This window comes from Numida meleagris, chromosome 1 (genome assembly GCF_002078875.1).
Source record: "Numida meleagris isolate 19003 breed g44 Domestic line chromosome 1, NumMel1.0, whole genome shotgun sequence".
In the NCBI taxonomy this organism is placed as follows: Eukaryota; Metazoa; Chordata; class Aves; order Galliformes; family Numididae; genus Numida; species Numida meleagris.
In genome coordinates, this window is record NC_034409.1 from 68128331 (window position 1) to 68145934 (window position 17604).

General features: G+C 39.9%; 2 long non-coding RNA genes across 2 annotated transcripts in view; one reads left to right on the forward strand and one right to left on the reverse strand.

Moving 5' to 3' along the window:
* The window catches only part of LOC110396387, a 13304-nt gene extending 9088 nt beyond the window's left edge, over nucleotides 1-4216 (reverse strand). Inside the window, exon 1 of the long non-coding RNA XR_002436947.1 lies at nucleotides 4101-4216. This is a non-coding gene — a long non-coding RNA (uncharacterized LOC110396387). The remainder of the gene's footprint in view (nucleotides 1-4100) is intronic.
* The window catches only part of LOC110396381, a 21969-nt gene extending 12423 nt beyond the window's left edge, over nucleotides 1-9546 (forward strand). Inside the window, exons 2-3 of the long non-coding RNA XR_002436946.1 lie at nucleotides 4207-4338; nucleotides 5532-9546. This is a non-coding gene — a long non-coding RNA (uncharacterized LOC110396381). The remainder of the gene's footprint in view (nucleotides 1-4206; nucleotides 4339-5531) is intronic.

The following is a 17604-nucleotide window of genomic DNA, read 5'->3' on the forward strand; positions in this document are numbered from 1 at the left end:
CTGATGATGTGAAAGGTGGCTATAACAATATATCAGCATAACAGCTGACAGATACATTTTCTATCAGGAAGACAAACACAAAAGCACAGCTCTGCTTTTTGTCAAGAACAGTTTTTCACAATCAAGGAATGTCACTTAGTGGCTTTTGAAGAATTCTTCTGAAATGCCTATAGAGCATCTCTTCTTTTAAAGCTTATAAATCTGTTTGAGACCCAGGAATGGAAGATGATATAGGACTGCAAAATGTCATTGTGCAAATAGTATAGTTCACCAAAAATAAGACCCTGAAGGCTGTTACCCCTGTCCTCACCCTACAATTATGGAGAGGGAGTGACTATGAAGCACAGTGTTTAGGACACCAAGGAATACATTTGGCCTCCAGGCAGCTCTCAGAGCACCTTGACATACATAATTAGCAAGGATGCTGATGTTTATTTAGGGCTTGTGGCTGTGAAAAATAGAACAAAGAGATTTTTGGGGAGTGGGCAATAGTCAAGGCAGTAAAATCATTTCTCTTTTCTCTTTTGCACTTTCTCTTATCTTTTTTATCCTAGAAACAAATCAACCCCCACCTCTATCCAGTTAGTTCACTTAACTCACATTTTCTTGACAGTTAAAGCATGTAATGCAAGATTACTTTCTTATGTTCCTTCTTGCTGTCTACTCTTCCATTTCCTTCTTGCTGCATCATCTTAAACCCAGAAGATCTCTTACCATTTCAAACAGATTTCAAGAGCCTACAGTCAGTCTGACAGAAGGCAGCAGGGAATGAGCTTAGCTTGCTCTTTTTCCTCAGTAGCTCTCTTTGAGATAAAAATTCCCCCTTGCCACATAGATTCCAAAATGAAAGAGTAATTTCTGACTTGCTTTCATGAGTCTTTTGATTTTCTTCTTTAGTTTGTGTATCTCTTTTATATTATTCCCACTCCTGCTCCTTATAGACCAGTATCATCTTACATCACTCCTACATTTTCGTCAAACCTTTCTTTTTAACAGAGAAACACTCCTTAGAAAATGTTAATATCGAAGTTTCCCCAAGCTTAGTGAGTGAAATCAGACTCAAATTTCATTTTTCTATGAAGCTCAAATAAATGATTTTCCAGAATTAAAAAAAAAATGCTTAAAATAACTTTACTTTTTAAAAATATACACTCATATTAGCACCTGAACTTTGCAGTCTATGTCCATCCTTTAAACTTTAATTACAAAAATACTCATTGACTGAAGGCAGAGAAAGAAATAGTATCACAGTACAATCAAAAATAGAGGTTGTGTATATATATGTGATCAAACAGTATAGTTAGAATGCATTACAGAAGTCTAATTCAGGTGATTTTATTTGAACCTATTCTCTTCTGCAGTTTCTTTGTTTTAAGGAGAAACAAGATAAAAGCTGGCTAGGTGAGTACAAACTTGAATCACATACATTAATATGCAGAAATCAGGTAGTAAAATCCTATTCAAAAGTCATATTGCGCAAGACGTTGTATAGAGACAAACATAATTCCTGTCTGGTGACACATTAAAGACAAAAGGGAAGAAAAATCAATATTTACAGTGGTCTTAACTTAAAGCACAGTCAGTGCTGAGTCTTTCCATTGACTTCCCTTGATTTCAGACCATATCTGTCCATATGTATGTGTGTGCATATACACAAAAAAATTGTTCCACCTCTGTTTACATTTAACTTAGATGCAGGTCTTGGTGTGACAGTGACTGTGCATAGTAGTGTACAAGATCATAATGAAACAGGAATCCAGGCTTTACTCAGCAATGAAATCAATACCTATGTTGTTTAATTGCTGCCATTCTCTTCAAATGTTAGGTGTGCGCACCTAACAGTTGTACTATGACAGAAGCAGGTAATGAGGGAAGATCTGTCTTGAAAAGAAGCAAAGGAGACTGTAGAAATAAGGTGTTTTTATAGAGCAAAACAAGCATGTATTTTCATTCCAACAAGCTGTTCTATGAAAAGGAGAAGATGCACAAATCCTACGCTGAATGCATGAGCTACAATGGATAAACGTAGCGAAGCGGAGTTTTAGCTATGTGGGGGCAGGGTAAGAATGTATCTTTTCTTCAGCAGCATTTCGAGATCAGTTTCTCACAAATTTTTGAAATATTTTGTGTGGCATTTAATGAAGTCACATCAGAAGTCCCCTCCCCGGCCCTTAACAGATGCTATTGTCTTTTTCAAATATGCTTTTTCAAAGCATACTTCTCCACTGCTAAACTTGTTATACTGAAAACGTGGCAAACAAATAGCTCGGATGCTTGAGGAAAGAAGCTAGTGTTACAAAGTCTAATGCAGGGAGGACAATTTCCAAACATAAGCTCAACCAAGTAGCGTGCCCTATCCCCAAACACAAAAATTGACAAAAACTGGCATGCTTATGTCAATGCGAGCTGCCAGACACCAAATTATATGCTTAAATTTAGCTCTTAGCTGTGAATGCTGATGCCCTATTTGTCCTCCTGCCCATAATGTAAGAGGCTGGCTCCCACATAAAATAGTGGTACCTTTTACCTAAATCCTACTTCCTAGCATATTCCAAGCTTTTCTCGAAGTAACAAGAGTAATATTAAACTCAAAATCCTGGTGAAACTTCAGCTAACAAATGCATTCTGTCTGCTTAGCTCTTCTACTTAATTTAAATTATTAAATAAAATACAAACAAACCTATGCAGCAGTTTCTACATTGCAGTTTTTTACAAAGCTCATACAACGTAAATGTATAGAGTCTGTCAAAATGTGCTCTATTTCAGACACAGACACAAAAGGGAGTAAAAATTTGCTCAGAGCACAGTGTACATCAATGGCTTTGAAATCTCTTCATGTGAAGGGATTTCTATAAATGACATATAGAACTGCTTTTTGTTCATTTCAAGGCATTTTTTCTTTTGGTTTACTGTCAGACTAATGTAAGTGGTTATGCTACTGTTGTTCATTTACAAATTGGGGTATGAATAAATAAGGTAGACTCTTTACACTTTCATTTTCAAGTTGTATGTTCTACTTGTACTGAAAATGCATAACTTGAAGGTTGAATACACAACAGAGTCACTATAAAGGAAGGATGCACATGGTTAACCGGTTCTGGTTTTATAACATCTTGCTTGCAGATATTTCCTTTTGCAAACTCTAGTGGGAGATGAGGCCAGATCAATGTTTCAGTTTATCTAAACCACCAGAGTTTACAAAGGAGAAGAAGAGTGGGTGGGAGGAGAGGAAAAGGGAGGGGAGGCCAGGAGAAAAAAGAAACAACAACATTTCAGCTGTTGTCTATCTATGTTCTAAATACAGGATTCTCTCATCTACTGATGCATAATTCATACCAGCAATTTCATACCTTGGAAATATTTTGCACAGACCTGATGATGTTACGCTTATTTTTCCTCCACCTCCTTTAATAAACAGTGCCATCAGTTGATTTTCCTCTCTTACCCTGAGTCATTTCCTCTTCCGTCGCTTCAAGCCCTTTTAGCCTGCAAGTGACACTAACCACCTATCCACCATGGGAGTCTTTCAAGTCTCTCTCCTCAGCTGCAGCCAGCTCACAGCAATTACTTGTTACTGTTTGGGGAATCTATTGTGACACTTGCCAGGGTGTGAATTTAGTTACTGTGGCCTAAGCACCCATGTGGATATTCATACTCAGGGTCTTTTTGTGGCTTCTGAAGTAGCTTATGCTAAAACCACATGGACTCATCTACATGGAAAAATAGCACATAATAGCTATTCCTTGCTACATATATGGAGGTACTTATTCCAATCTACACTCCTGAATTAAACAGTGAATATTTTCATTAAAAAAAAAAAACACCTTCTTTTCTATTCTCTTCTATGCTACCAACTGCCAGCAAATTTATCTGGCTTTATAAAATGTGATCTTTCCTGATTTCCCTATTTTTTTTTCCACAAGCATTTCAAAATGCCTTCTATGTGTGATATTTTATAGACTTTACTGTAATACCACAGATAAAACACAGCTTTTTTAGCCAAATTAATGCTGATGAGATGTTGCTATGGAAATCATTAAAATACAAACAGCTTTAATCGGCAGCCATTGTGACGGGGAAAAAAGATGACAAATACTTACATCCTTTGCAGCTCTGAAAATCAACCAACCAACCAATCAGCAGGGCTCTTGAAGAGAGCTACTGCAGATCCAGTTTTTCCTCTGATGTGTCCTTTTATTCTCGCAGAGTTCCATCCGGGCACACTTGTAGGAAGTGCAAGTTGAGCCAAGTTTTCTGCAGTTCTCATGAGGCAGCAGCATTTCAGCAGGCAGAGCTGGAGGAGTCAAGCAGGCAGAATCAGTGCACAATTAGCAAGAGGTGGGTGCTTCTAGGGTGCGTCCAAAGGAAGGGGTTTGGGCTTTGGAAGGAGCAGAGTATGCTGGTGGGAAATGGGCTTTGGATGGATAGGGGGGATGCTTGGGGATCAGAGCTGTATTTGCATGGGATAAACAGAAATTTCCAGTTAGACAAGTCACCCAGAGTTAATTAACGCTACTATCCTATCAATTATCTTTAGCCTCCATATCTTCATTTGTACTGCTAGAAATATTGTAGATCAGTTCAAAACTCTGTGCTAACTGCTTGTGGGGCTTGGCAACAGATTTCAAAGGACTTGCTGCAGCAGGACCCAGGAGCGGCTGCAGGAGTGCTGGGGCTCCCCAGGAGCTGCTACAGCCACATACCCATGCACAAAGCAACTCATTAATAAATTCATAGACTTCTTAATTGAGACTTGAACATGAGCCAGAATAGGACACGGAGCATATGAGGTGTGGTAAGAACAGCTTTATGTGCTGGCAAACCTCCACAATGTTGATTTGCCCTCCAGCAGTCCCAGAGACCTAGAGAGTTAAATCTTTGTCCCATGGAGCTAGAATTTTATTTGAAAAAAAAAAAAAAAAAGTAATAATATGAACTCCTGAATTACAAGTTAAATGCTGCTGGTGCTGCAGTTGCTCAGGAGTCCACTTATTCACCACTGTTTTTGGCAACATCACCTTGACTTAGTTTTCATTATTTCACTTAAAGCATGGAAGACCTTTGGAGAAAATAAATGAATGATAAGTTGCCTTGAGTTGTTTTTAAGTTACAGAGCTTTATCTTTTGATTACATGAGTTATGACCTATTTTTAAAAGGCATTTGTTTTTATACCTGGCTTTTATATACAGCATTTCAAGAGCTGGGAGGGAAATGGGAGAATAATAGACATTTTATCCTGAAATATAAAGGAATTATGTGAATGTTGGCTTAAAGACATCCAAGTTAATTTCTACTTAGACGATAAATCTATTTTTCATGGATTTGTAACTTGGCTATAAAAGTATGCTTGAAGACTTGAATCTTGGCAGCTAGAGATTTCAGGTCAGGAGAATATTTTTAGCAATATTTTATTTAAAAAAAACATAGAAGATTGTTTTTAAGTTTAGAAAGTTAAAGAGAGAGTTTAAAAAAGCATGGGTTGGGTCACATTTTGACACCCGTGTTTTGTTGTTTTTTTTTTCTCTTACAGAAAAACAACAAAATCTCCATCCAATTTGCTTCTAGCTTGACAGATAATGAAAAACATTTCAGATTTATCCTTTCTGAATTGCCCACAGCCCTATTTCATATTCAAGAGTAAAGAATCCATCTCAGATAATAATTTGTTGAACTCGTAGTACCATTGTGAAAATTAATGGTTATGTTAAGTGAGCAGATATTCAGCTCATATACAATTCATCATAAATTCAGGAATGGCAAGAAAACTACATCAATTAGCACACGATGAAGATGTGAACAGTAAATGTACATTACAGTATATTACACTATCTCCCTCAAAACACATGACTAATCTAGTAATACTGAAATAGTGAAGCAATAAAAATAATTAATACATTAGGAAAAATGAAGAACCAATGACAGGACACCAATGAACTCAGCATGCCACGTACAAAAAAACATTAGGACAACTTTGGTTAAGCATACCAGGGCAAACACTTTGCCACAAAATCTTTTACAGTTTCATTTAACCTCAAAATTACAGAGGGGCTGAGTAATCCTGCCAGGATTTGAATTAGTGGTTCCAGGGAGACTAGGAGCTAAGCCACAGGTAGAACAGAGGAGGGTGGTCAGAAAAGGTGTGGAGCAGGCAGAGCAAACAGGAACGTCCATTTCTGGACTTTAACTTCCACCCTCTTGTTTGCTCCTGCTGCACAATTGCCTTTCTGTTAATGAGACTACCTTTAACATAGTGGACCAAATTCAGCTCTGGCTCCTAGTGCTAAGTTCTTTGTGTTGTACCAGCAGGGCAAAGGGCTGTCCTAATGGAGAAGCTGGCAATATCTGGACACCAAGAGCAATCCAGCTGTGGTGTTATCAGTGTAAAGTGTTCGTACCACTCGCTCCCAGTGCAGACCAGGAAACTCTTCAGGGCACTGCATGGGCCAGGTCTGAGGTACCTCTTGCAACAGAAGCACCCATATGAAACAAGTTAATCCCAGCCCTGCAAAGTTCTAAGGGAAAGGAAAAGTTGGCTTTGTCTACCTCTTGCAACAGGTTCTCCATTCAGCTCAGCTTCTCTGAGTGGGCAAATCAGCAGTTAAGTGCAACTGTCACTGTCTTATGCACTCCAGAGGTTGCCTTTTTGTGTATCTTCAGGTATTTTACATCCAGCAGTGACTTCTGTAGGCCCAGTTGCTGCCACTAACTCCAATTGTCATGACTGAATCATTTATTATTCTTGAATAAATGTCACTTACAAATTAGCTCTGTAGTAAAAGTCTCTTTTCTTCCTATCAGTAAGTCCATTAAATACTTGGATCAGATTACTAAGGTCAACTAAGAGTGCTATTTCACATCAAGGCTGCACCAAACCAACAGCTGAAATAGGAAAGTCTTAGTCTCTGCTCCTCCACCTCTGCTCCTTCCGCCCTCATTCTCCCTTGCTCTTGTTTCTCTGGCTTTTTCTCCCAGGGCTGGGTTCCCCCCTCTGAGCTGTACACACCCTACAAATGATTTCTGCACATCAACACTTCCAAGCACACATCCTTTGCGCAGTATGTCACATAGCACACCTCCCATCCAGAACAACAGGCCCTTTCTTCCAGCTTCTGTCCAGCAAAACGTCTTAGTCCATACACCTAGCCACAGCCCAAAATAGAGTAAGGAGGGGGATGGCTGGGCCATATTTGGGCTATGTTTTAATAGGCTGGGTTTCATGCACAACAAAGCTGTGGAAAGCATTTGGGATATTTGCAGTTAGCAAGGTAGCTACACGTAAGGAGGTTGATACGTGCATTCAACTTAAAGCAGAAGGTATGATTCTGCTAACATCATTTAGGTGGAGAATTTCACCACTCAGCTATTTCTGTGAGCCTTTGCAGTACCACTGGAGTTCTTTCAAACTGAGCCTAAGAATTATATAGTCCCTCTAGCTGTAGCATTAGAGCACCTCCCAAGTATTTAAAAATAGAAGTCACAGTAACAATCTCCCTTTCTTATTTGGCAGCCAGGAGAAGAAATACTTGGTGTAACTTATACATTTGTTTGCATATTCATGGGTGGGAGCAAGTTATTTGTTGATGTGTTTGTGAGAAAAATTAAGTTTGTCTCAGTGACTTAAAATTATTTTAGCACAGAAAATGATGACTTCAGTGACTTCAGTGGCAGTTTTACACATACGCATATTGCAACTCAATGAACCGCCTTGTGCCCCCTTGGATTTCTGAGGCTTTGCCTAGAGGGCTAAGGCGTGGTCAAGGCTGCAACCTAGAGCATGTTGTTCCTGTTAATTAGCTGTTGGGGTCTCCACAACATGAAGAACTTTCCGTCCCCTCGTTTCTGCTTCTGGGCAAAGCACACCACTGCTTCTGAAATGCTTCAGTCCTCTGGAAAGCCTTTTCAAACACTCGAACAGGCCACCCATGTGGCATAGACATCAACTGTTTATTTGTGGAGGCTTCTCTCTAATAGGAAAATGTGCTGCTTCACTCCACACCCTTTGTCAGCCAGAGCAGCTGACTGCCACAGGATGTAGTGTCTATCAAGAACCAGGTCCTTGGATCCCAGATGTGTGTATGCATGAAGTATGGCCCTCGGTTCACACATCTATACATTCAGGAGGGACACACTTCAGACTGAGGTCATCACATTACTGAGAAAGGCAAAGAACATTTTAAATCTTCCCAGGTTAGCAATTTATCAAGGATAAAGCCCAGAAGGTGGCTGAGCCTGGATAATCCATGGAAAATGATTAAACCACAATCTGGATAAATTAAAGATCAGTATTTAGTGGGGATGGGAAGGATAGAGAATGGAAATGGAAGAATTCAATCCAGTCACCTGACTCCAAATATAAATTGGAGGTAAATACGGGGTACATAAAGCTAGAATACCTTCCCAAACTGAGATTATCATACATGATCTAAAGACACAGGATGTCTTTAGACACTAAGACTGAATGTCCAAACTTTTGATAGCTTGTCAGGTAGATGCAGGGATGAAAGAAAGATCAAGGGACATTTCTTCCCTGGGTGTGATCCTAAATAAAGTAGATAACTTTACTTTTCTTTCCTTTCTGCCTCCTATTCAAGGAAAAAAGAAGGAAATAAAACACACACACACACACAAAAAAAAACAGTTTCTTAGTGCTCTATTGTTACTAGCTAATTTCTTTTCATAAATCCAAATTTTAACATGTTTGTCCACAATACTTGCATCCTTTTGCTTCTTGAAGCTCCAGATTTTCTGGGGAAGTATCCTTCAAACAATGAAAAACTTTGGCAAAAGGAGCTTCTATAATACTCATTATGGACTTGGAGGGCTGAAAATGGCCAGAGCTTCTCTTTCTCCCCGGGAGAGTAATGCAGGTAATGTGGTGCCATCTCATAGCCTTTTGAAAGATGCAAGATATCACCCCAACAGGAGCCTCCCTTGTAATATAGTCCCCATGGACAGATGATGCAACAGGTGAGCTGCTGCTGCTGAGCTGCTGGATGCCAATTTGCCTCTGTTGCAACAAATCCTACTCTGGCTGGATCTTTGTCCCCATTCCCACTGTTCCACTCAGCTCATCAAACCTTGTTTTGGAGGCTTCCTGATGAGCACCTGCTTTTCTCACCCCTGGCTTAGAATAGCTTAAGCCTCCCATGATGCCTGCTTTGAATCCAGTCTCTTCAACCACACAACCAGCCAAGTGAGCTAAAGGTTCTTTTGTCTATCCCAAATCACGGCTGACCAACAAACCTGGAACAAACATGACCCAACAGCTTCTATATCGTCATGTGCAATTAGTGACACACAGAGTTAACTATGGCTTTTCCTCACTCCAATAACACCTCTATGTCTGAACAACTTTCTAAAATTTTCAGAGGCTTGTTCATCGAGTCCATGCATATTCCAGCATGCTACATCAGGATTTGTCTAGCTGGTCTTAAAGGAAGCAAATCACTTTTCATTTCACCATTCCGAACTAGCATTTCCTGCACAAAATCAGAATTGTTATGGTTGGAAAGCATATCTGAAAATCATCTAGTCCATACTTGTCCAACCCACTAGTTTTATGTTATACTGTTGCCCTCTTTTTTGTTGTTGTTGTTTTAATAAAAAATATATTAAAAAATAAAAATGTTTTGTTACTTATATACATTAACTATATTATATATTTTATATGTGGCCCAAGACGATTCCTCTTCACTCATTGCAGCCCAGATAAGCCAAATGGTTGAACACTCATGACATGTCCAACCCTCTGCTCAAAGCAAGATCATCCAGACCAGGTTGCTCAGGACCATGCTATTGACAATTGAGTGTTGAATAGCTCCAAGGACAGAGACACCACAGCCTCTCTTGTGCGGTCTGTTCTCATGTTTGATCACTCATACAGTAAAAAAGCTTAAGGTGGAAAGTTCATGCCCATTTTCTCTTGTTCAGTCACTGGACACTACTTGAAAAGGCCTGTCTCCATTTGCTTTATATCATGGGTGACCAACCTTTTGGCTTGCCTGGGCTGCACTGAGAGAATAGGAATTGTCTTGGGCTGATGTTTTGGTTGTTGCTGAGTGATGGGTGTGCACCCAGGACTGGAAGAGCAACCTCCAAGATGGTATGGCTGGAGGGGTCGGACCACAGCAGTTGTTGTTCTGGGCTGTGTGCAGCCCATGGGTTGGACATACTTTTTACCCTTCTGCCAGATATTTATACACACTGACAAAACCTGTGGAGCCTCCTCAGCCCAGCTCGCAGCTTCTCCCTGTAAGGCAGATGCTCCAGTCCCTTAATCATCTTAGTAATATTTTGCTGGGCTCACTTCCATATTTCCAGATCTTGCTCATGATGAGGATTCTAGAACTGGACCCAGCACTCCAGAAGTGTCTCACCCAGTGCTGAAGAAAAAGGATGGATAACCTCCTTTAATCTGCTTGGAATGTTCTTCCTTAACACAAGGACACATTTCTGGCTGAGAGACAGCTTGCCCACCAGTCGCAGGTCCTTTTTGGCAAAGCTACTTCCAGCTGGTTAGCCCCTAGTCTGTATTGGTGCATTGGGTTATTCCTCCTCAGTTAAAATATTCAGCATGACACATGTGAAGTGCAAGATGGTATCTTCTATTCCTTGAGAAACCAAACCAAACATATCTTAGGGTAAGCAGAAGCATACTTTCTCCTTTGGGAGAATTTCCCAAATGTTTCCTCTGTGGCTGTGCCCTAGGTCCCTGGAAGAATACTGCTTCTTCAAACTGTGTTTTATGCTAGCAAATATGCACACTTATAAAACACAGAAAAAACAAACATCTGTAATGTTCCCCCTCAGCAAAGCACTACAGCTCAGCTATCACTGCATTTATCAGGAGTAGACTGTGATTCATGCTAACTGGCAAAAAAACACATGTCCTAGTTAATTCTACCACAACCATTAAAGATCTCTTCCACAGCTCTGGGCTTCTGGCATTGTTCTGACTATCCTGATTAATGCCAACCACAAGAAAACACTTGTACATAGACTCCTGAAAAATGAGACAGAAACAGGCCAATGGGGATCACTGTAGGTATGTTGAAGAGCTCTTGGACATCCTGTGGAATGTTTTTGTGAGCTGCTGGCACAGCGACAGTATTCCAGTATCCTGATTTTAAGACTGCCACTCATGCCAGTAGCATATTCGTTGATGTTAGACCCGTACCTTACAATTGCCGTTAACATAGTCAGGTAAAAGCAATTAAGAGCATTTGTGTGCAAAATCCAAAATCTGTAATGTGTTGTAAAAATTTATAAATGTAGAAGTGACAAAGACAGAAAGAAAACTATTTGTCCCAAGACCAAATCCTTAAGTCCTCTTCCCCCGCCTCCATAAGCTGATAAGCTGCAGATCCACTCTTAACCCACTTGATCAGGACTCGATCCCCTCTGCACGCTCCTGCCCTTGGACACCATTTGCAGGCAGAATAACCACACAGGCTCTTTAGCTTTACTTTGGTTAGGTTTTCGCTGGAGCCTGGCTCAGATTCATGACTTACACTTCTCCCATCTTGACTCTGTTTCCAGTAATGATGGATCTCCTATTCAAGAACTGGTTTCAAACTTCATTTGCTGAAATTGTAATATTTTTTTTTTGAAATACTAATAATTTGCCATTTGTTGCATCACAAATGTCCTTGAGAAGATATAAAAAACCCTCTTCACCTGCCAGGACCAAATGCAACACTCAGCAAGGAGCATTTTGCTATACTTCAACTTACTTTTTATGTGAATTTGTACATCAGTAACCACACTTCAGAAAGATACCTATCCAGGTCTACTTTGTGCAGCACTGGCTCTGACTGAGATTGCACACAACAGTAATTTGTTACTTCAGGCAATGATATACATGGGAAAGCTGAGCTACCAAATCTTCTTCTGGGGGGTGTACATCATATGTTTACCAGGGTAAACCAGAGCCAGCATAAGCACCTATATTTAAAGATTGGAACCTCCTTGTTGACAATGGTTCAATGTTGCCTTGATTCTCCTCCACTTCACATATCTGTAGTTGCATAGCTGAGTAAGATGCAGAACATTTTGCTCACTTGAGATTTTTCTTTCCCTTGAAAATAATAGTGATAGTAAACACTTAAATAGCATTCTTCATTCATAATATGCCTTGCTAGTTTTAGTACGATTACTTAACTTTATTCTCACTCCTTCCTTCCCCAAAATTGCATAAAACAGACAAAACGACACTCCAAAGGAAGTGTTAGAGTGACTGGCACCCAGTCTGAATGCCACTCCCTCTCTGAAGCAAGGGATACAAGACATCCCCCCCCACAAAGTCCTATTATTGCAACTGCAATTTTGTAAACACCTTTTTATAACAGCTTTTGTTCTTTATCATCCAACACATTGAACAAATAGCTTCTGGGAAAGGAACACACTCATGTTTACCTTTGCTTTATGTACCACCATCAGTGCTATCCAAAACCCAGACAGACATGAAACAGGTGCCAGAGTCGCATATTTGAGTCACCATCAGTAAAGGCTGACTCATAATTACAGTGAACACATAGCCTGTTTTCAGGTCTCTGCGTAGAGGTGTAAAAAGCAAATGTCACATCAGAGGAAGAGAAGTAAGGTTTGACAGTAAAAGGGGTAATGATATTATTTCTAGAACATTTTTTAGAGTTTATTTTAGAGTTTATTACTCCTAGACTTTACACAAATCAATTAAGCTTCACTCTGCACTCCCTACAGAAATACAGCTGAAAAAATACAGTTTTTAGAGGCAGTTTCACAGTCATCCCCAGAAAAAAAGACCTTCCAGGGCTTCTCAGGAGGCAAATGAGCATAGAGCCCCTTAATTTCTTCAGTGCAAAGCCTTCTCTACCTTTGGACTAGCAGCACTTCTCCCCACCCCCTTCCCTTCTTTGTGCAGCTGGCAGCTGGGACTAGCAGCTGGAGTCCAGCTGCAAAGGTCATCACCACATTAACCCCTGATGGTCTTGCTTCCTACCCTACAGAGACCTCAAAAAACCTGGGCTGGGGAGGTCTGACTGCAACTCTGTGAATGAGTACCAGATGACTTGCCCTACCCAAAACACTGTGGAGAATATACCTTCTATCACAAGGAGCTCACACTCTACTTTTAACCATAGCAACACATTGTTGAAGGACTGCAGATCACTGTTTTTAAATAAAGGAAATACTATTATTCTCATTGTATAGAAATGCAAGGCACAGGAAGCTGTACATAAATATCTTAAACAGACATAAAAATCAGTAACCACACTGAAAAAAAAAAAAAAGCCAACAACAAAACAGGTCACCTGGTCTGACCACCTGCTGCCTCTGTACTCCTTGCTTATCTCTTCTGGATGTATTACCTCAGACATTTCAGAATTTTGGCTTTGTAAAAGTTGCAGGAAGGAGCCCTGATTGCTCAAAAGACGAGCAAAAATACAGACTCATTTGGCATCCTCTTTTCATCATTCCCTCACCAAAGGCATAGTTAGGAGTGTAATATCTACTCAGCACTGAATGCCAGCTAGCTTCCATTGGCTTAACCCTTGAACGCTGATCAAAGAGCCCGCCAATAAGCAGATCTGCAGCAGAACAGTCTCGTTTCAGTGAAGCAAGAGCCACTTCCATTCACTATCATTATTACACCAAATCAGTTCCCTAGGAGACAATCTAATCAAGTGATCAGTTCACTCAAAGAGGTTTATATTAACGTTTTATATGGTCCTGTCCAGCAAGAATAGTACATTGCCAGCCAAGTTCTGGCATGTTTGAAAGATTGAGAAATAACAGATTCCAAGACTAGCAATTCATAAGATTTTTTGGCAGCTAAGGCCCAGATCCTGCAATCAAAAGTGAGCAGGCAAGTTCCTATACCTACAAGCCACCAGTGACTTCAGTGAAATTTTGTACTGACTACAGTTCTTGCCATGTGTTCTCAGCTATTACTCTGGAGCTGAAGACTGTACCTCTTATCCAGGGGCAGGTTTGTAAGGAAACAGGCTACAAGGCAGTGTTCACACCATACACAGGTATTCCAGCAGCCATGCAGCCCCACCTAAACATGTCTGGAAACAGGCCAGCTCTTGACAGCATAGAAGACAGCTTTCTCGTTTCTGCTTATAATGTCTCCCTTAAGAATTATTCCTTCCTTTTTCTTTTCCTTTTCTTTACTTTCCCGTGTTTTGTGCATTCATCTAATTGTCTCACTGAAATCCCTAATTGCTAGCTTTCATACAGTAGGCTGCTGCATCTACTTATATTTCCTATTTGAAGATTATCTGAAGACCACATCAGTCTCCTGTTCTACAGCACCATCTTCACCTTAATTAATACTGTACCAAATAACAGAATAATTTCTCCTGTCATAGAATGTCATGTGGAAAAAGAATCCAGCATTTTACCTCCTAGGTTTAAACATATTATCCCATCTTGTTCTCTGCCCTCCCACCTATCATGGTGATGGGATGGGCAGTGCACATTAATCTGTAGTTAAAAAAAAAGGGGGAGGTCTAAATCTAGAACCGCAGTCGAGTTTTTCCCTAACAAATAACAATGGCTTAGACCTAAAACGAGCTTAACAGACATATCAAATGTTGCCAGCATCCAAAGAATTGGCAAGAGTTTGCTTAAACACAAGGCTGCAGAGCTTACCTAGTTCACCATCAGTGATGGCCAAAGTTCTACAGCTTTAGCAGCTCATTTCTAGGACAGGATTGTCAACATAGAATTGAGCCATTCCAGCTGCATCAGGCTATCTTGGAAACATTAGCACCTTCTGGTGCTAAACTCTGAGGACTCAAGCACATCCTGCTGAAGTCTCAGTGAAGATGCTAAGACTCTCATTCCAAAAGAAGGAGGAAGAAAATTTGCTGCATGGAATGTTTTTTAAAAAGCATGTGTTCAATAACTGTCTTAGCCTATGCATGAAATTACCCATCTAAATTGAGCATAAAATAGAATTTTGGGTAAAGGTTAGTCCTTACATCATGTCCATTTACAACTGTTAATTGTGAAGGTACTAAGTCTTTATTCTGGTCTGCAATTAAAAATAAATCCATTATAGTTACAGGAGAACAACAGTTTCTGTGTAGGTAGGTGGGAATAAACCTCCTACTTCTTTCTAGCACAGCTTTCCTTATAAAAGCCACTTTTTGCGCCATCATAAAAAGGAGAGTTCATCAGTTCTTCCAAATTACATAATATATGCTGTCAAAAATATTTTTTTGCAGCCACAAATTGGTTCTGCATAGCTCTACCATGTATCCTGACAATTCTCTTTGGGTACGCAGAGTGTCTTTGTGTGCTGTGTGGCACTGGAAACACATGCAGTACCCAGTTCTAATGATCCTATGATTATTTCAGTTGAGTACTGCAGTGTGATTCAACATCAGTGTTCCCAAATCAATTTTCCATGGTCTATAATCTTTGCTGCAAATAGCTTGCTCTGTAACTAAGAAAGCAGAAAGCATTTTAATGCCATCAGTTTCACCCTTAATACCTTCACATTAAGCTCAAAGTGCTGAAAGGATTTTACATGCTTCGTTTCAGGCTCATATCAGACTCTACATCAAGGCACCTCTCTTACTCTAGACCACCATAGTGTCCTCTGATGTTTGTCTCTTCACAGGGCCAGCCCAGAGTTCAGCATAAATTAGAAAAGCCGGAGGATTATATCTCAAGGAGTAGGCAAACACTCTCCATGTAACTTCTGCCCTGTTCATCTGCTCCATGTTCGGCACATACCAATGCTGGGAGCAATGCAAAAGAATGGTGAGCAGCCAAGGACTGCTTTAGTTCTCTCTCACAGCACAGGACTCCAAAGAAAACTATTTCCACTATGTGACATCCCCTTTAAACAGTTCCAAAGACATTAGGGGGTAACAGTGTTGCGGAAGGGTGAACTGTTCTCTTTGTTCCTCATTCCCACCCTGGAGTCAAACATCCAGTCTCTTTCTAGTGGTCAGAAGTGTAACAAAGTCTCCGAAGGCATTTTCCCAGTGTCTACCCCGAAATAAAAAATGTTAAAGAATGCCACCAGGTGCTAGAAAGACTTTGAAGTCCCCGTGAGAGAACTTTTCGGCAATGTTCTCTCCCTTATCATGTCCAAATTATTCTTTTAAAAAGACAACAACAAAAGATAGGCCATACCTTCCATTTGCTACCGTTTCCATTTAAAACTGAAACACATGAAAAACTGAACACCAGATCTGCAATAAATAAAAGTATAGACTAGGCTATCTGTATAATGACAAGATAACATGATAATTAAAAGTATTTAATAAAAGACAATCATTCCTGCTACTCCAAAACCCCAGTAATACTGTAGGTTTTGCCCAACTAAGTGAAAACAGTGATGTTTTCAGTATTCTAGCAGAATATTCTGAAATAATGGCTGTATAAATAATCACAATTAATCAAAAGCTCCTTCTGTTGATATTTCTCAAAGCCAAGGTAGTAACGTGTCCCATTGCAGATCACATCACAGCACGTCCACTCCAAGCAGACTCTTACCACCAATGACGCAGCAAAAGACAGCCTTGATGAGTGAAATAGTGTTGACACCATGTGACAGAGATTCAGTGGAAATTTTTTGACGGAATAGGTCCACCAGTTTCTGATTTCTGTAGAACTGCTTTGGAAGAAAGAGACCATCAACGTGGCCACTGTAGCTACTGAAAAAGAGTTAGACAACAAAAGATGAAAGTTTGAAGAACAGAGAGACAGACATTAAAAAACAACCTCAATTTTTGACATTACACATGGTTTTGGTTTATTCTTTAATCTTGGATTACCGTTATTTGGATTCCAGAAGTCCTCAAAAGCATTCAGTGTTTGGATCCTAGGTTCTGATTTGAACTAGCTCTTATTTTGAGACTCTGTTTTCCCTTATCATAGGTGTAAGCACATTTTCACTTTATTATGCCCCACAATGATTAGCATGCCTAAACTTTGCTACTGTGTTATTTTGATAATTCCCAAAACAACAACCAATGTATTGGTTTTTTGTTGTTTATTATTCAGTTAACTTCAAATTTAACTGAAACATTTAACTTTTCAAGCACTTTCCCTACGTTTGAATGAGCATATCCAATGAATTCATAAACAGATTCTTCCCTCACCAAAACTACCTTCATTGGATGGCTGGATGGATGGCAGGAAGGAAGGAAAAGCCAGCTCTACTCATCCTGTGATACAAAGTGAACCAAGTAGAAGATGCACTAGATGTACACTGTTTTAAACTACAGATGTGAGAGCCAGCGCTAATAAGTTAGCCTGACAATATGACAGCAGACATTTGCAGCACCAACTTGCATATAGCATCATGAATTTTACAGAGAAACTGGGTACTGGCCAAGACCACAGGCTCATGTCCTGACACAAAAAGATTATTTTATTACAATTTTAAAAAAACACAATTCACAGAACAGCATCTTGCCATCTTACAGGTGGGTTGTTTCAACAACTCTCAATTTGATTTTACAAGCTTCTTTCAAAGGCCAAATAATCCCTCTGCACCTTTATGCATTGCCTTCATTTTGCAGTAGTGGAAATCGAGGTATCACAGGTTTGAATCACTTGTCCAGTATGACACAGCAAATCTGCAACAGCCCAGAAAT